Source organism: Oncorhynchus gorbuscha, linkage group LG19 (genome assembly GCF_021184085.1).
Source record: "Oncorhynchus gorbuscha isolate QuinsamMale2020 ecotype Even-year linkage group LG19, OgorEven_v1.0, whole genome shotgun sequence".
In the NCBI taxonomy this organism is placed as follows: Eukaryota; Metazoa; Chordata; class Actinopteri; order Salmoniformes; family Salmonidae; genus Oncorhynchus; species Oncorhynchus gorbuscha.
This window is the reverse complement of record NC_060191.1, coordinates 17,554,643-17,575,629: the sequence shown is the minus strand read 5'-3', so window position 1 is coordinate 17,575,629 and position 20,987 is coordinate 17,554,643. Positions and strand designations below refer to the sequence as shown.

Here is a 20,987-nt window from a genome sequence, read left to right as displayed (position 1 = left end):
ATGCTCCTCTTCTCTCACCCAGTGTTGGGCAGAGCCTCTGAGCTGGCCTTCCTGAAGGAGCCCAATGATGTCATCGCTGTGCGTGACCGGCCCCTGATGCTGGACTGCCAGGTAGAAGGGGAGGGGCCTATCTCTGTGATGTGGCGGCGCAATGGAGTGTCCGTTCCCACCGGGCCGAAGGCTAGCGTGTTGGCCAACGGAACTCTCCTGATCAAGAGCTTCCAGAAGAAGAGAGAGAGCAATGAGACAGACGCTGGGGAGTATGCCTGTGCTGCCCAGAACCACTATGGCATGTTGATCAGCCGCAAGGCCAGGGTTCAGCTGGCATGTAAGTTATACACACACCACAGACACGCACAGGCACATATACATATTGGAGTGCTCACACACACACATTAATAGTCATACATAAGACAGATGATACACATACTGTATACTGTAAGAGTCATGTGTTACACATTACATGGCATGCAGCAGTTATATGTCAACTCTTTGAAATGGCTAGCAAGCCATTGAAGTGAACATAACATCTCACATAAACCGGCTCCCATGCTGGTCAAGACATTCTTTATGTGTGTTCATTCATTTGATACTGCCCATTGTGCCTTTAAATCATACCTGTCTGCTTTAATCCTCCCTTCCCACCCCTTCCTCCATTATTTGACCAGCCCCCCAGTTGGGACTGAACATTAATAACCACAGCACCTCCCCCCACTCTAAACCCCCCACTGAGTGGACAACCTTTCATTCACTCACTCCCCTGACCCCTCCCTCTGGCCAAATAAAACCAGAACTGGGCTGTTGGGGGTTGGGAGGTGCAGGGGGTTGTGGGTAAACCAGCAGGATTATGGCTCTTGGGAGGATTGGTGGTGCTCCCCTCAGGGAAAGGGGTTACCATGGAGATTCACGGCAAAACGCCCTACCCGTATTGATTACAAAATCCCATAGGTTGTTGGGCAGTTGTTCTAAGTCTATCAGAAAGACCTGTCTCCAGGGACTTTGTTGTTTTTCGGGTTCTAGGACATTGAAAACGGTCTTGGATGTGCCTATTTAAAATCTCTGATCTATTTTCTCTCACACACAGCTCTCCCTAAGTTCCACATACACCCAGAGTCCATGTCGGTGGATGAGGGTGGCGTTGCCAGACTGACCTGCCAGGTGAACGGAATCCCAGAGGCCAGCATCTCCTGGGAGAAAAACAGAACTGCTGTGAATACTGACGATAACAGGTAACACATGGATACACACACACACACACACACACACACACACACACACACACACACACACACACACACACACACACACACACACACACACACACACACACACACACACACACACACACACACACACACACACACACACACACACACTATAATTCTCCTTTCCTGTATTCAGGTACACCATCCTGCCCACAGGGATCCTGCAGATAACCGGTGTAAGGCGGGCTGACAGTGGTGTGTATCGCTGCGTAGCCACCAACATCGCTAACACTCGCTTCAGCCATGAGGCCCAGCTCACTGTCACTGGTAAGTGAAGCTGTCCTTTCTGAGTCTGTATGTGTCTGCTAATGTGTTGTTACCATGCTGTGTTGTAATGTGTTGCTGCCTTGCTATGTTGTTGTCTTATGTCTCTCATTTATGTAGTGTTGTGGTGTCTCTCTTGTTGTGATGTGTGTTTTGTCCTATATTTTTATTTATTCATTTTTAATCCCAGCCCCGTCCCTGCAGGAGACCTTTTTCCTTTTGGTAGGCAGTCATTGTAAATAAGAATTTGTTCTTAACTGACTTGCCTAGTTAAATAAAGGCTAACATTTTTGTATTTAAATAATAACAAATATGCCCATAGATTTGTGCATTTAGTGTATTTTTGCCTCTTCACCATTTCCTGTCTTCTCTCTCTCTCTCTCTCTCTCTCTCTCTCTCTCTCTCTCTCTCTCTCTCTCTCTCTCTCTCTCTCTCTCTCTCTCTCTCTCTCTCTCTCTCTCTCTATATATATATATATATATACAGTGGCAGCTCCACGGATCTACAAGGAGCCGGTGATTCTGTCGGGTCCTCAGAACCTGACCATCACTGTGCACCAGACCGCCATCTTGGAGTGCATCGCCACTGGCAACCCTCGACCCATCGTGTCCTGGAGTCGGCTGGGTAGGGCTGTGCTCCATCTCACTCTACATCACTGTCCCCTCTCACACACCCTACATCACTGTCCAAACCCAATACCAGATCCTTCTACCACAGAGAGTATTGTCTCATAACATCAATTTGTTATCGCTAACAGGTAAAATCAATTTGTTATTGTCACCTTTGTGACACCTTTTAGGATTACAGAAGTGACAGCAAACATACACATGATATAAGACTTCAATGTGGCCTTGGTAGTCAGACATTGACTGAATGCTGCCTTAATGCTGCCTTAATATTGTTGAGTAGTTCTGTGCTAAATAGATCATCCATGTTTGCTACAGATGAGACCTTCAGCTCTCTAACTCTCCCCTCTTTCTCTTTATCTCTCTCTTCTCCACCAGACGGGCGCTCCATCGGGGTGGAGGGTATCCAGGTGCTGGGTACGGGGAACCTGATGATCTCAGATGCCAACCTGCAACACTCTGGGGTGTACGTGTGCTCTGCTAACCGCCCTGGCACCAGGATGAGGCGTACTGCGCTGGGCAGACTGGTGGTGCAGGGTGAGTCGTAGTGCCCATCAATCTCACACCAAACACACCAGTATTAATGTTGGCTTTATTGATACAGCACTTTTCAGATCTCCCACCCCAATATGTATCCCCCACCCACCATTACCAGCCTCCAGGAACCACTCAAGCATCAACTCAACAGACCGGTGTCTCCCAGGCCTATGCTGAATGCACCCCTAGCCACTACCCCGAAAACACTCCTCTAGATCTGAAATGAGTTGATAGGTAGAAAAAACATGTTAGACATTCCACCCAGCCAATCAGGAGACAAGTTGAAGCTATTAGCATCTGGTTGAACCCTATGTGATCTTTCCAGATCTACAGAAGAGGCTGGGGGTCAATTTGGAAATTCATCTCAAGTCTCCCTCAGGGGAACACCTCACTCTCCCAGGGCTCTGTTTTGGGGGGTAGAGATAGGGGGAGGGATGGGGAGATGGAGAGAGGTAATAAGCAGGATGGAGGATGGTGGGGATGCTGGGGTTATTTTAGGAAGGTCAGGCTATATTAACCTTTGGTAGATTTCACAATGACCTTAAGGGTGAACTGACATCCCCCAACTCTTCTGGTCACCTTTGACCTCCTGGCACGGAGCCTTAGTGTTCTGCTTTTGGCCAACATTTTCTTTTGATTTTGACGTTGATATTGGGCTCCAGCTGGACAAAGATAAAGGAGGAGATACCGTTTATTGGTGACCCTCCCTTATATACCTACCTCTCTGCTCTACCTATTTTAGCTCTTAATACCTTGTTTTATACTATAGCATCTTAATGGTGGTTCATCCCACGGATTCAACTCACAATTATGCCTACATAAATATAAACTCAGAGTAACACTCAAACACAAACACACTCAAATTTGAGTTTCAGAGTGAGTGTGTTCATAGGTGGAGTGTTTAGTCAGGTGATACTTTCCTGTACATCAGTAATACACTGCCGAATGGCACGGTAGTACACACATTTGTACATGTATAATGGTAGCTGGTGTTAATGGCTGAATCTATCTGCTTATCCTCGCCACCCAACTCAATCAATCAATATATGCTTTCTGTGTCTTTCAAAATCAGGATCTGGTATAGCACCCTTATTGGGCTTGGTGAACATATTCATTCATTTTTTTGATTGATGTTGGAAAAGGAACAAAGAGCATAACTTGATTTGAAAACAAAGAGATCAAACCATCAATAGGTTTGGAGGAGTACAACTGCAGTCAGTGTTCATATGCAGATATGAATCGGTTTAGTTTCCCTCACTTTTTCATAACTTGATCAACACATGTATGTGCTGCATGTTACATGTACGTGCTGCATGTTACATGTATGTGCTGCGTGTTACATGTATGTGTTGCATGTTACATGTATGTGCTGCATGTTACATGTATGTGTTGCATGTTACATGTATGTGCTGCATGTTACATGTATGTGTTGCATGTTACATGTATGTGCTGCATGTTACATGTACGTGCTGCATGTTACATGTACGTGCTGCATGTTACATGTACGTGTTGCATGTTACATGTATGTGTTGCATGTTACATGTATGTGCTGCATGTTACATGTATGTGCTGCATGTTACATGTACGTGCTGCATGTTACATGTATGTGCTGCATGTTACATGTATGCGCTGTATGTTACAGTGTGGATACCATTTCTGCTCTTTCTAAAACCACTCATACAGTTAATGTGGGGGTAGATATCAACAATCCAGTCCATAATGTTAACACCATCTATATCAGGGACTCAGGCTATACCCAAATCTAACATCAATAAAACATACCATGTGAATTATATTTAACTCAATCACTTGATATCTTACGTCAAATACCATCTGCCTCAATGTGCCTGAAAATCTCCCAAGTTTACTGATTCTACTTGAACTTGACCATTCTTTACCTTCTGCAGACCTTTTCAGTCTTATGAAGGCAAGTTAGGGCCAGTCTGGGCTGGCTTTGCATATTATGGGATGCCCTTTCAGACCTCATCTCCCTGGTTGCGTCTGCCTCCTGCCCCCCCCCCTCCAAACTAATTTGGGGTGCTGGCTGCTGGGGGTCATAAATTGGCTGCACCAGGGGACCACCTGACCAGGACAGATGCAGGCCACAGTTAGACAAAGGCTGCATAGCCACCATCTGTGGTGGCCATTAATGGACATTTTTGGAGGTTTGATTAAAAAAACAATTATGGAAAATCAAAACAAAAGAGGAGAATCAAGTTTGGAATGCTAAAGTGGAACTTACAAACAATCATTCTAAGAAGCCTTTTTAAACTTCAAATAGACTACAAGTGCATTGCAGGAAAGTTTTTCTGCCACCGGGTGATCAAATTAAGATCCTACATCTGTAGGTTGACAGAGAGAAAAGGAGAGCTATAGGGAGAACAGATACAGAATAAATTGTGAAACAGAGAACTGAAAAAAGACAAGATATAGAAACAGAATAAAACAGACAGTGCTAGCAAAGCCCAAGTGCCCGGAGGAGGCGGAGCAGAGTGATGGTGCCAGAGTGAGGGATCACCTCTGACCTCCCACCCCTAACCCTCTTCCTGCAGGCCCTAAGGAAATGATGCATGAGATGGTTGGGGGTGGGGTTTAGGTTTTGGTGGCTGGGGGTGGGGCTATGATGGGGGTTTGGGTGCTATAGGCCTTTGATTGGCAGGCCTTGATGGAGCGAGACAGTCCCTGCTCCACCTCCCTGGCCTGTGGGGACACTTGTCTTTGTCACAGCTGCAGGCGACAGACACAGGCAAGGCCAAGTTCAGGGGACAGAGGCCACCGAGTGCCAGACAGACACACAGAAGGGCTCAGGACACAAAGGGACACGACAGCCATTGTGTGTTTGCAAAACAGCTTATTCTAAGGGACGTCTATGTGTCGGCCTACAGGCCATTCCCATGGCTTCTGGTTAGCATCCTCATGCATAGAGAAAGCCATGAGTCACTTTCATTCACACCTTCTGAATATGTGCATAATATTCCAGGGAAGATAGGACAATTCACTATTGCCATGTGGTGTTTGATTGGGACCTATGTGTCGTGAACATTCTCATGATGGAAGTTATGTTCGATTTTAGCCACGTGATGGTCATCTCATTGTATTGCTCTGATTACACTGGAATCAGGTTTACAGAGAGGGAAGCATATTCAGTATATTTCAGGTTTAGTTCTGTGTGAGAAATGGTGTGAAACAGTTGAAAACCAATCTATGACTATGATTGGTTTGCATGATTGAGGACCTAAATGTGTGTGTGACCAGGATGCTGAAGTCGACAATATTCAATAAGAGTCACAGCAACATGCAGGAACACAGAAAACTCTAGATCGTCCAGCCACAACTTTGGTAGACCAGCAGCCTGAAAGAGGGACAGGCAGACCCACATAAAAGCATTCACTGCAGGTTTCTCCTCCAGTTCATTGAAATAATAGGAACCACTAACCATCATTGAAATAACAGGGCTTGAATGCATCTCTACTCTAAATATATGGCCTCACCCAAGTTCAAGTGTGAAGTGCACTGTAGCCCAGGAGAGAGAGATGCTAGAGGGTAGATTCATTACCCGAACTTCCCCCAAATGCAGTAGTATGGAGCAGCCCCCATTCACTCTCACAATGGGAGCCATCTTTTTTTGCTCTCAAATGAGCAAACCTGCACTCTCACCCTAACCACAGTCTCCCTTCTCCCCCTCTTCTTTACCCCATCGGTCCCTTCTGCAGAGAGGCAGGCTGGGACAGCTGGGGAGCTCTCTGCAAACAGAATGACAATGACAATGACCCTGACTGCCATTCTGTCACCAGGCTCTCACACACACCCACCATTGATTGAGTGGTTTACTCTAACTCAATTTCAGCTCTCCACACTGCTGGAGCTGAAGTGAAATACACACTTATTAAACACTTATTCTAGACTGTTTGGAGTACTCCTGTCAGTCTAGGCATAAGGAATTGGAAAGTTTGTTGCTGATGGAAATCTCTCGAGGGCCATTTATGGCAGCTTAATGTTTCAACTTTCCTTAAACCAATATTTGGCCATCAGGTGGATTTCTGTTCTGGAGATGGAAGAAAAACTGTTAGGGAGATTAAATGTGTTCCTCTGGTTATATAAAAACGTTTAACACAATTTGTTGTCATATCCAAGTTCTGCTACCCTGGGAACCCTAACAGAGATATATCTCCTCAATATCCTCAAATCTCCACAAGATTAAACCAAGCATTTATGTTTATATTTTCGGTACACAAGCTTTATAGGCCCAGCTTGTATGTCATCTTTTATTTTCCTGTCCCTTGTTAATGCAAAGAGATTGAGGCCCAGCGCCCTGGTTAGAAAAAGAATCCATCCCTGCCATTGATTGATGGCCCCCCCAACCCCCCATGCCCCCAGCCCCTTCACCCCCCACCCCACCTCTCTCTCCTCTTGGTCCGCTTTTCCCAGAGTCCTGACAATGGATTTGTGAGCTGGCTAATTTTTACGAGGGGGGTGGGGGTAGTAGTAGATCAATGAGATGCGTGTGGAGGGGGGAGATGCCTGAGGTTTTTGCACACAGACATTATGCCATTGTGGCAGCAAGACTGCCTCTGTGTCCCTCTCCACTCGGGTGTCACGAGAGGGACGGACAGGGGTGTCGCTTTAATTTGGGGACGAGATGCTGCTGTCATGGATCATGAACTTGATTTTGGACTCCTTGTTTTGGCATATCAGTTGGAGTCCGAGTCTGGACCTTAATGTTCTTATCTCGTTGGAGATGTTTTGGCTTTTCTTGTTTGGGGATTATTTGGGGATTTGGATTCAGAGGCAAACACACATTCTGACCACAGAAAACACAGAACAGAATGAAATGTCATCCTTTTCAAGTTCTTTGAGTAACTTTTGACAATTTGAGCACAAACAGGGTATACAAAATATTGAGTGAACCCTAGAACTTAAATCAAGATTGTATCTCTTGTACACTGTCCATTAGCCCAAACATAATTTTGACAAATTGAGAGCTCATCTTAGTCTCAGCCAGAATGGTCAGAATAATGTCAAGTCCACCTGTGTCAAGTGCATTGCTTAAACATCTATGCTGCCCTCTACTGTGCTTTAAAGTAATTGCAAGACATAGGCAACACTGCACAGCCACTGAGCCCGATAATGGCAAGCAGTATCTCATTCTCTATTCATCTCCCTCCGCACCCCCTCTCATTTAAATGAAATTGAAATAAACTACATAATGTAGATATTGCCAAGCAGACTTTGAGACAATACAAGATGGTGGAACATTCCATCACATACATTAATTACATAGCACGTAGCGAAATAGGAGAAGCTCACTCTCTTTTTCTTTCTCTCTATTCCCAGCTCCTCCTGAGTTTTTGCAGTGGCCGCAGTCTGTCTCCAGACCAGCAGGGAGCAGTGCAGTGTTCACCTGCATGGCCCAGGGAGTCCCCGAGCCTCACCTCATCTGGCTGAAGAACGGCAAAATCCTGACGCCTGGTGACAATGTCAAGCTCACCAACAATAACAGGTACAGTAGTTAGTATGCTTTTACTCATCTACATATACTTTTAGATCTGCAAATATAAGATTCAAATGAAACATTAAGTAATGTTATTAATAGATTCATTACACCACCATTATTAGTCACTCCAACTCTTAACAATTAACCCCCCTACAGCACGTTGGCGGTGACACGCATCACCACGGATGACGAGGCCATCTACCAGTGTATTGCTGAGAACAGCGCTGGCACCAACCAGGCCAGTGCCCGCCTGGCCCTCACCCAGTCCACGGAGTTGCCCGAGGCCCCTCAGGACCTGACGGCCACGGCCCTGTCCCCCACCACTCTACAGCTCACCTGGGCCCAGCCTGCCCCAGAGGTCACCGACGGCATAATCGGATATGTGCTGCACATCCGCATGTTGGGCGGTAAGGAGGCTGTTATAATATAATACAACTTCATTGTCCAAAGTGAATCGTATTTTTGCTTTCTTATGTAATTCATATGGAGAATTTAATTTTTAAAATCCAGACAGTTATGCATCTAGAGCTTCTAGTAATACTCTAGTAGTACACAAGACTGCCTCTTTTTAATACCTTCCTCTCGTAAGATGCAAAAGATGACCTCACTTCCTGTTTGCTGTCCCCTCCAGAGCCAGACAGCAGAGAGCTGCAGGAGGCTGTCAGTAAGACCACCTTCCAGCATGACTTCACCACCCTGGAGCCTGCCACCACCTACTCCATCTACCTCAAGGCCTACTCCCCTCTGGGAGCCAGCCAGCAGTCCAGCACTGTGGTGGCTACAACACTAGGGGGCGGTACGTCATGTAGATGTCATGAAATGAGAGGAGATAAGCAGTTGCATATCAGAGTGACTAATTTCTCATGCACCTATATTTGTATTTGTTCATCTCTTTTATTTTCCTCACCTTTCTATATTTGACTGTTTCTGCAAAATCTTTCAGTTTTTCACATTTAGTTTGTTTATTCGAAGCCTTACTCTCTGTTACGAATCCCTTTTGGCCCGACAGTCTAGGGGGGATGGTAATGAGACCCGTAACATAACTCATGCAAATTATTATTGTGACAAAGTAAAAGTGTGCACGAAATAACCACGACAACAGAAATCTACCGTCAAACTCTAGGTTTATTTATAAATACACGGTAATGGGGGGAGCAGGAAAAGGGGCTGAGCTGGACCCAAGGAAAGAAACAATAAATATACAATAACACACCCCTGAGCTAGACTAGCCTACTTTAACAACAGCTAACTAACCAAAAATACAGTGGGTGGTCCGCCCAGTTCTAACTAGTGTATTTAACAAAGTTCACCTACGGGTAGTGTATACCCATGGGCGACTGGTCTTGGTTTCCCCCTTTTCCCACCAGCAACAAACAAACACCATAACCAAAAACAATACTCACAGGTGATGACAAAGTGCTATGGAGGTGCTTTAAACAAAAGAGAGGTTAAGACACAAAGTGAGAGTGAAACACAGAGACCTTACAGACATGGCATTTACAGAGAGATTGAGCTAGAGATTGAGCTGAGCTTTAGAACTAACAAATGATGGGGTTTTTAAACCATGGGGAAGGAACTGTGATAGGTCAGGAAATAGGAGGAGGTGTGTCTTCTGATTGATGATTGATTGTTGACTGATTGGGGAGTGATGGTTTTCACCTGTGAGGGGAGAAGGAGAGAAAAGAAACACACACACAGGATACACACACACACAGGATAACTGTATCCGTAACACTCCCACCCTTAAAAGACCAACCCTAGGGGTTGCGACTACAGTATTTCAATGAATACTCACAACAAAGCAACAACCTTGCAAAACATACAGAAATCATTTTCACACACGAGACAAAGCATCTGCCAACACATTATCTTAACAAAAACTGGTTACCCGATTTTGTCTTCGGTAACGGTCCGACACAATCAACCACCACATGCTCGAATGGTTCACCTATGACAGGTATGGGACAAAGAGGAACGGGAGGAATAACCTGATTTGGTTTTCCTGTTATCTGACGTGTGGCATGTCCGACAGAACTGAGCCACATCTTGTTTTAAACCCGGCCAAAAGAAATGTCGAAGGATCCGATCATAAGTTTTTGTGATTCCTAAATGACCAGACCACTGGTGATCATGAGCAAGGGATAACACATTTTGTCGAAAGGCTGTAGGAATCACTATTTGGTAAACAGCATTCCAATCTCCATCCGCGTCAACATGGGATTTCCATTTACGCATGAGGAGATTAACATCAATGAAGTAAGCCACGTTCTTCTTCTTCACATCTTCCAATGAGACAACACTAGAAAAACATTTAGCAAGCTTGTTGTCAACCTTTTGGTTAGCAATCAGCTGCTCACGAGTGACTGGTAACTGTATTGCATCAGCAATAAGTTCAACGTTCTTTGATTCTTTCCTGGCCTGTTTGTCAGAGGTGATCAGCTTCTCAGAGGTATCACACAATCCATCCTCTTGATCAACCTCTGAACAGAACAGTGTTTGACAAATCTATCTCGTCACCCTCTTGTCGTGCCTGGGCACGAGTGACAGCACAAGCGGGGAACACATGTGGATAACTCTGTGCCAGCTCATTCGAGAGAGAGTGGTCACTTTTATCCAATACTTCCAATACGGGTACTACCTTTCCTCCGGCAATATCGTTACCCATTATAAAGGTCACACCTTTCACTGGCAACATAGGACGTACCCCCACTCTGAATATTCCACTGATTAACTCAGAGTGTACATTTACAAAGTGCAATGGTACTGGGACAAAACCCATTTCAATACCCTGCACTAACACACTGGAACCACAGTATGTATCGTCAGATAAGGGCAACACATCAGACAATATAAACGACTGCGCCGCACCAGTATCTCTAAGGATTTTAACCGGTCGTTGAGATGCTTCGTCATTCGTTAGGGACACAAACCCCTCGAAAATGAATGGTTCATAACGGCGGTCGGGGACTGGGTCTTTCAAACTACAGTTACCCTGAGGCACCTGTTTTGTTGCCGACCTCTTAACCGTACGAATTAGAGCAACACCCGTTGGTGGCTTGGCACGAAGAGGCATCCCTTGTTTGCGTTTAAGCAGGAAGCAATCATTAATCAGATGTCCTACTTTATGACAATAGAAACAGGGACGCTCATTCTTCTGGCGTGCTTGATATACTACTGCTGGCCGACTAGGGCTAAAGGTAGGAAACTCAGTGGCTCTACTCTCAGTTTGAGCCGAAAACACACTCTTGTGCGTCAACAAAAACTCGTCTGCCAACACAGACGCTTCTGCCAGACAGGATACTTTGTTAGTTTAGGTAAACTACAATGCGTTCGGGTAAGCAATTTTTAAACTCTTCCAACAAGATTAACTCCCGGAGAGAGTTGAAATCAGTTACCTTACTAGCAGCATGCCATTTATCAAACAGATTTCCCTTGTCTCTAGCAAATTCCACATAAGTCTTACTAGAAGACTTTCTATGAGACCTAAATCTCTGTCGGTATGCCTCAGGCACAAGCTCATAGGCACGAAGAACAGTAGCTTTGACCACTTCGTAATTCAAACTGTCCTCCAGAGGTAACGCTGACAAAACCTCTTGGGCTTTACCAGTTAATTTACACTGAAGTAATAGGCACCATACCTCTTCAGGCCATTTCAATGCTACGGCTATACGCTCAAATACACAAAAATAGGAGTCAACCTCTGACTCTGAACAAAGGTACTAAGGCAATCTGCCTACTAATGTCAAACGTGTTTGAGGACACAGCAGGTGAGGACGGCTCACAAACAGGCACAGTAGGACCGGAGGCTAGCCTCGCTGTCTCTGCCTCCAGTTCCATCTGGCGCATTTTGAACTCCAACTGCCTTTGTTCTCTGTCTGCCTCAATTTTACACATCTCCAAATGCCGTTGTTCTCATTCTTTTTCTGCCTCTATTTTACACATCTACAACTGGAGAGTCTCTTGCCTAATTTGGGCTCTCTTCCACCTCCAGTTGGAACTGTGCTAAACGGACATCCCTCCTGGCATCACCATTTGACAGTGGGGAGAGTGGATCAAAACGGGACAATGTGGCTGGTGTTTTAGCCTCTCCCTCATTATCAGACACCAATGGGCTTACAGGAGCAGCAACATCCCCTACAGGGGTAGTAGACTCAGGCAGCAGTAACACAAGCACCTGCTCTTCCAACAATACATTTAATACTAGCCGTTTAACCTCCGCCTTAACTAAACTCTGCGGAATCGATACTGAATAATGGTCAGCCAAGGTCATTAAATCAACTCTACGACATTTGTCAAAAACCTCCCACGAAGGGTTATCCAAAAAGGATCTCAAATCAAAAGTATTCATTTTACACTACTTCACAAGTGCCAAAGAAAATAGCAAACACTAATGCTACTTCAGCTATGACGCTCAACACTGAACTATACCACTACAACAATCTACATGAGCGGCATGGGTGTCAGTTATGACAGATACCGGACGAGGCTCCACTTATGTTACGAATCCCTTTTGGCCCAACAGTCTAGGGGGGATGGTAATGAGACCCGTAACATAACTCATGCAAATTATTATTGTGACAAAGTAAAAGTGTGCACGAAATAACCACGACAACAGAAATCTACCGTCAAACTCTAGGTTTATTTATAAACACACGGTAATGGGGGGAGCAGGAAAAGGGGCTGAGCTGGACCCAAGGAAAGAAACAATAAATATACAATAACACACCCCTAAGCTAGACTAGCCTACTTTAACAACAGCTAACTAACCAAAAATACAGTGGGTGGTCCGCCCAGTTCTAACTAGTGTATTTAACAAAGTTCACCTACGGGTAGTGTATGCCCATGGGCGACTGGTCTTGGTTTCCCCCTTTTCCCACCAGCAACAAACAAACACCATAACCAAAAACAATACTCACAGGTGATGACAAAGTGCTATGGAGGTGCTTTAAACAAAAGAGAGGTTAAGACACAAAGTGAGAGTGAAACACAGAGACCTACAGACATGGCATTTACAGAGAGATTGAGCTAGAGATTGAGCTGAGCTTTAGAACAAACAAATGATGGGGTTTTTAAACCATGGGGAAGGAACTGTGATAGGTCAGGAAATAGGAGGAGGTGTGTCCTCTGATTGATGATTGATTGTTGACTGATTGGGGAGTGATGGTTTTCACCTGTGAGGGGAGAAGGAGAGAAAAGAAACACACACACAGGATACACACACACACAGGATAACTGTATCCGTAACACTCTCTTTCCCTGTTCTCTATCTGTCTTCTCATGTTTGGAATTCAATTTGTATGTTAATCCACTCATCCTCTCTGTCCCTCCCCTCTTTCCCCTCACAGTACCCAGTTCTCCCAGTTTCTTCACCAAGGTGCTGAACAAGACGGCCATGCAGGTGTTCTGGGAGCTGCCCAGTAAGTCGGGCAAGGTAGAGGGCTTCAAGCTGTCCTACCGCGAGGTCCCCCAGCCCAACTTCCAGGGGCAGGAAGTATTTCCCGGTCACATCAACACCCACACCATCTCCCATCTAGGTAAGTGATGAGGTAGCATACTACTAACCACTGTCACTGCAGGGTCTCAGATTCCAATGACTCACACAAAGCAGACATTTTCACAATGCGGAGTGTCGGTACTGGTACCAAAAGGACCTTAGAAATGGAATGAATGTAACTGTGTATTAGGGTGTCGCTTTCTATGGTCGATTTTCCTACCTGGCCATCTCTGTTTCAGAACCCACTGCTGTGTATGAGATCCAATTGGTGGCCTACAACGGCAATGGGGACGGCACTGCCAACAAGCGTCTGGTTTCACTGGCTGAGAGTGGTACCAGCGCCAAGACCAGCTCCGGTGAGACACAAACACGGACCTTTAAGCTGATTTAGGATCAGGACCCTATGTGTAACTGTCAGTGTAAAATGGTACTGTCAAACATACTACACCAGGGGGCGATGTGGAGCAATGATGCTGTCTTGTTAGTATGTGTGTCAGGGGTACATTTAAAAGAAAAATGTATCTAGAGCAACTAGGGTTAAGTGCCTTGCTCGAGGGCACATCAGCAGATTTTTCACCTCGTCGGGTCAGGGATTTGAACCAGCAACCTTTCAGTTACTGGCCCAACACTCTTAACCGCTAGGCTACCTGCCGCCCCGAGTTGCAAAGGAAGGGTATATTACTGGAAACGTTCAAAGTTTACCAGTTACCTACCAGAATTTTTTGGTAACTTTCAAGATTTGTATGTCATTTATCAAAAGACATCTAGAGGCCGTTGGATACTTTAGATTATCACAGATGTCCGTAGTTATCGGTGGCCCTATTGGGTACGTTAGATTATCACAGATGTCTGTAGTTATCGGTGGCCCTATTGGGTACGTTAGATTATCACAGATGTCTGTAGTTATCGGTGGCCCTATTGGGTACTTTAGATTATCACAGATGTCTGTAGTTATCGGTGGCCCTATTGGGTACGTTAGATTATCACAGATGTCTGTAGTTATCGGTGGCCCTATTGGGTACGTTAGATTATCACAGATGTCTGTAGTTATCGGTGGCCCTATTGGGTACGTTAGATTATCACAGATGTCCGTAGTTATCGGTGGCCCTATTGGGTACGTTAGATTATCACAGATGTCCGTAGTTATCGGTGGCCCTATTGGGTACGTTAGATTATCACAGATGTCCCTAGTTATCGGTGGCCCTATTGGGTACGTTAGATTATCACAGATGTCTGTAGTTATCGGTGGCCCTATTGGGTACTTTAGATTATCACAGATGTCCGTAGTTATCGGTGGCCCTATTGGGTACGTTAGATTATCACAGATGTCCGTAGTTATCGGTGGCCCTATTGGGTACGTTAGATTATCACAGATGTCCGTAGTTATCGGTGGCCCTATTGGGTACGTTAGATTATCACAGATGTCCGTAGTTATCGGTGGCCCTATTGGGTACGTTAGATTATCACAGATGTCTGTAGTTATCGGTGGCCCTATTGGGTACGTTAGATTATCACAGATGTCCGTAGTTATCGGTGGCCCTATTGGGTACGTTAGATTATCACAGATGTCCGTAGTTATCGGTGGCCCTATTGGGTACGTTAGATTATCACAGATGTCCGTAGTTATCGGTGGCCCTATTGGGTACGTTAGATTATCACAGATGTCCGTAGTTATCGGTGGCCCTATTGGGTACGTTAGATTATCACAGATGTCCGTAGTTATCGGTGGCCCTATTGGGTACGTTAGATTATCACAGATGTCCGTAGTTATCGGTGGCCCTATTGGGTACGTTAGATTATCACAGATGTCCGTAGTTATCGGTGGCCCTATTGGGTACGTTAGATTATCACAGATGTCCGTAGTTATCGGTGGCCCTATTGGGTACGTTAGATTATCACAGATGTCCGTAGTTATCGGTGGCCCTATTGGGTACGTTAGATTATCACAGATGTCCGTAGTTATCGGTGGCCCTATTGGGTACGTTAGATTATCACAGATGTCTGTAGTTATCGGTGGCCCTATTGGGTACGTTAGATTATCACAGATGTCCGTAGTTATCGGTGGCCCTATTGGGTACGTTAGATTATCACAGATGTCTGTAGTTATCGGTGGCCCTATTGGGTACGTTAGATTATCACAGATGTCCGCAGTTATCGGTGGCCCTATTGGGTACGTTAGATTATCACAGATGTCCGTAGTTATCGGTGGCCCTATTGGGTACGTTAGATTATCACAGATGTCCGTAGTTATCGGTGGCCCTATTGGGTACGTTAGATTATCACAGATGTCTGTTAGATTATCACAGATGGTGGCCGGTGGCCCTATTGGGTACGTTAGATTATCACAGATGTCCGTAGTTATCGGTGGCCCTATTGGGTACGTTAGATTATCACAGATGTCTGTAGTTATCGGTGGCCCTATTGGGTACGTTAGATTATCACAGATGTCCGTAGTTATCGGTGGCCCTATTGGGTACGTTAGATTATCACAGATGTCCGTAGTTATCGGTGGCCCTATTGGGTACGTTAGATTATCACAGATGTCCGTAGTTATCGGTGGCCCTATTGGGTACGTTAGATTATCACAGATGTCTGTAGTTATCGGTGGCCCTATTGGGTACGTTAGATTATCACAGATGTCCGTAGTTATCGGTGGCCCTCTCTCTGGCAAGATCACATGTCAAATGATTAAGTAAGGTGATTAAAAAAATATATATATATATTGAATGACAAAGCTGTACAACATTATCCTAAATAAAAACGATCAACTTAGTGAATACCATTAGTAATATGAGGGTTTCATAATGAAATATCCTTTCCATATTTTTTTTTTTACACACTTTTATTTATTTGACTATTTCAATATGTATCTGCTGTCAATGTTTTGGCGTCAGACTGGTGGCAGATGTGAAAAAAGTCCATGTTGGAAGAGTTGCAAAGTTAATTGAAAATAATGCCGCTATTGATTAGATGCTTTTTTTTTCATTAATTCAGCTATTTTTTCATGAACCATATGGTCTATCTGCTAGAAACTCATGGAAGTGGTTCCCTCTCCTTGTTCGGGCAGTGTTCAGCGGTCGACGTCACCGGCTTTCTAGCTGCCACCGATCCATGTTTCATTTTTCCTTTTGTTTTGTCTGTTTTACACACCTGGTTCCCATCTCATAATTATGTTCCTTACTTAAACCTCTGGTTTCCCTTATTGTTTTGTGCGTGATTGTCTTTCTTGTGTTGGAGTTCGTATCCTGTTTTGTATTTGTTTTATAATGGGATTTTTGTTCCGTTCTCGGAAATGAGTAAACATAGTGGTTTTACTCTTCCCTGTGTCCTGTGCCTGACTCCTTCGCTCTCCTCTAGATAGACTCTGACAGTTTGACACGTGTTCTGCTCAGTAAACACAGTGGTTTTACTCTTCCCTGTGTCCTGTGCCTGACTCCTTCGCTCTCCTCTAGATAGATTCTGACAGTTTGACACGTGTTCTGCTCAGTAAACACAGTGGTTTTACTCTTCCCTGTGTCCTGTGCCTGACTCCTTCGCTCTCCTCTAGATAGACTCTGACAGTAAATCTCTTTAGTTCATCTTTCGGATCACAGAAAGAACATCTCAGTGTGTGTCAAGTATATACACAAGGACAATATTTGCCTCATGATATTAAAGGTAAAGCAGATCGCTGTATCGACACCACAGATGGTGTGAGTCGTGGCACTTGTGTGTGCATTTGTGCGTGTGTATGTGTATGTGTATGTGTATCCCGCTACTGTTTTTCCACTAACAAAACCCATTTTTGTGCGTATTTGTCCAGGTGGGCAGAGCCCATGTAACTGCAAGCAGGAGGATGAGGGGTCCATGACTGGCATTGTGGTGGGAATCCACACTGGCATGGCATGTATCATTTTCTGTGTGCTGTTCCTCATGTTTGGCTACCGCCGCAGGTAAGCAAGCACTTTTTGGTATATAATAATAAAATATATAATAATAGAATATGTTTTGAATATGGTTTTACTGTAATAACTTTAACTGTAATAACTGGATTTTAATGTGTACATTGCTTTATTTATTATTGCCTGGATATTGAGTCACTTTGACTCGAGGACACGGGTCTCATTCCATGTTTGAATGCTTCTCTCCCCAGCTTCTTCTGCAGGAAGGGACCCAAGATGGCTGGTCAGGGCCCCGAGGAGGAGACAGGAACCAGCGGGCTGGCCCACCAAAAGAGGGGGTGATCCGCATGCCCGAGGTCATTGAATTAGTGCCTCAGGTAAGGAGCTGTAATATGCACTATTCTACACCATACACACTCACAGTTCTAGCATTCTGTGTCCTATGGAGAGGTTAGTATAATAATAACCATTGCTTCTCTTTTCTGCCTGTAGAGATGTGACTCTATCACTGCTCCAGTGATGGTTGTTAAGGGTCAAGACCCCCCAGCGCAGTGCCAAGTCCTCATCGAGCAGCCCCCACCATGCCAGCCTGGCACAGGCACTGGCTAAAGCACCCAAACACCACTCCACTTACCTCCCCCAACCCCTTACCCTGAGAAATGAATGGCTGTTCTATGGTTCCTCCACCTCACCTGCCCACCAACGCCTTAGCCATAGTCTGCCTATTGCAGCGTCCAGCCGTAGTTCTAGCAGTGAATGAGAGAGCGAGATTGAGAATGAAACTGAGAGTAAGAGACGATGTGTTGAGAACTTCTGTTGAATGTGCAATACCACAAAGGAAAACATGTATTTTATAATAGCTTCAAGTAAAAGTAGTACCAATGTAGTCATGAGTAACTATTGGGATGTTAGCCCCATTTCTGTCTTGTGTCTTTTACACCAAAGCTGAAAGCCTTATTTTAACATTTTATTTTTAGTTCCATGGAAATGTATTGATAGCCATAGAGGAAATGGGCACAGACCATTTATTATTCAAAATGACTCATTAGGTAAAATGCTGCTGGCTCATCTCTGAAGATAACTGCATTATTACTATATTCCTTATATTTTCTATGTGGTATTGGACATTGTGCATCTTCTTAAAACCAAAACTCATAAATAGCTTCATTTTATGTCATTTTAAGTTAAGTTAGGTTCTGATAGATATACTGAGGCCTTTTACCAGTTTGAACAGTGAACGTGGCTTTCAGATGATTAGATGTTGAGCTTGAGTCAATGGATGAGATAGAAAGTCTATCAGTCTTACATTGGGGCCAGTACCAAAGTGATCTCTCTGTTCAGCTTGTGATACAGTAGATATAGTGAATGTTTTCAGTCGCTTGGTGTTCTCTGGTTAGCTCCACAAGATTGTACCTTGGGGCTACGTAACGTGGTCAGCTTTAGCCTTGCCGAACCTGACTGAGTTGATTGTTTGACTGAGTTGATTGTTTGACTGAGTTGATTGTTTGACTGAGTTGATTGTTTGACTGAGTTGATTGTTTGACTGAGTTGATTGTCTCACCTTGTTAGCCTTGAGGCGGTCCGGGGTCGAGGGATCACAGATTCAGCCATTTTTGTTCAACCCCCTATCCCAAACTCTTTGTTAACTTTCTGCTCCCCCACCAAAACGTTTTACCTCCAAAGATAGCTACCTCAGCCTGACGAGAACGTCAGAGCTATCAAGGTAACCATTTTGCCTGTCGTGCTGCTGGTCAAGCATACCTACCTCAACCAAAAGGGTACTTCTGTGCCCCCTTTTCCTTTTCTTTTTGGGTGCCAATGCCAGTCCTGTGCCAGCTGCCAATCCTTCTGTTCAGAGGGTGGTACACTCTTTCGATTCCTTACTGTCAAGAAAAGGAGGAGGCCTTGGATCGTGATTGAATGTCACTAGGCCCATCTTCTACCCAGAATGTAACTGGTTGGATCTGTGGGTTTGCCAGTTCACTTATGTTGTTTGACATTGTATAATTCCTGAATGCCGATTTTCTGCTTTAATCGCCTGCCTGCTTCTAATCCTGCTATTGGGACTCAACACCTTGTCCAAATCCTGAACGTCTGCCTTAATTTAAAGCGGTTCATTCAGAGTTGGGTCACTTCAGCTACTGACATGCAGTATGGAAGCACATGGATATGATTCAAGTACATATTCTACCTCAGACTCAGCAGCTTCACAAACGGGTGATGGAGAGACAACCATCATTGATGATGTCACAACAAGCTGTCTCGGAGCCCAGCTGTGGAGCACTACAAGAACAACAAACATGTCTCCTCAGTCAAACAGGGAAAGCGAGATGAATGTCTCTTTATTAAGGCATCACCTGCTGCTGCCAACACCATCTCGTCTCGCTGGAGGAAGACATGACTCAGAAACATGCAACAGGAAACAAAGTTGGAAGCCTGACAGAAAGTGAGCGATAAATATGAACGCACAGCATTTTTTCAACTTTGAACATTGCATGAAAGTATGGACATTAAGGAATATAAAGCCCAAGTTTCACCATTCTGTTGTGGATGAATTTGCTGACTATTTTGCCCTTTCCTGCAGAATTCCAAAATGTAATTAGTTAGAAATGTATATTGTTGCTGAGACGGCCATTTTCAGGAAGCTTTCTGTCACCTACCAAAGGTGATTGGTTTGCAGTGCCTCAAATACCTTTGTTGTCATGGGAAAATTCTGTTCAGCAGACCATGGTTAACTTTCTCGAGTGACTAATTTGTCTTGTATTTTGTCTTCATGTCTATTCATATTCAATTCTTACCTCACACTTACCGCACGAATGACACTAGCTTTTACCGTAGATCTCTGTTTCAACAAAACCTTCCAAATATTCTATGAAAACCAAGTCGAACGATATCCAAAGATGAATGATTGTTACGGTTTTCAGTCTTTCCTCGATTAACCTTTAAAAAACAAGTTGTTTTCAGGTGGGTTCCTGTTTTAAGGGGCTGCCATTAGCCAATGACGAGACAAACTAAGAAACACAAGCAGCTTACATAAACAGCTTACATAAACCAAAAAACTAATTACAAAGATAATTCAAGAAACCACCTGTAACACTGTAAAATGTTCACAGATAGTTTTTCACGTGTCTCACTGGCAGACCGCTTGAGGCATGGAGTTCTACATATTTTCAGTTTCTATTCAACATAACATTTTACTTTGAAAACCGAAAATGGGATATATATTTTCATATATTGTTACAAATAACTGTCCTTTGAATTATAGAAATACTATAACCATATTCTAACATTTTAAATAACTTCTGTTCCATTTATTAATGACCTAACCACAGGAATAGCCGTGTTGTGATAGAGCACCGCCTGCCCCTTTTTGTAACTACCGAATATAATTCCAGTCTATTTGTTGGAGATACTCTGGCAATTATC

At 44.3% G+C, this 20,987-nt stretch overlaps 1 pseudogene; it reads left to right on the top strand.

The window, feature by feature from the left end:
* Positions 1-17,616, top strand: LOC124006065 (annotated as a pseudogene).
* The last annotated feature ends 3,371 nt before the right edge of the window (positions 17,617-20,987 follow it).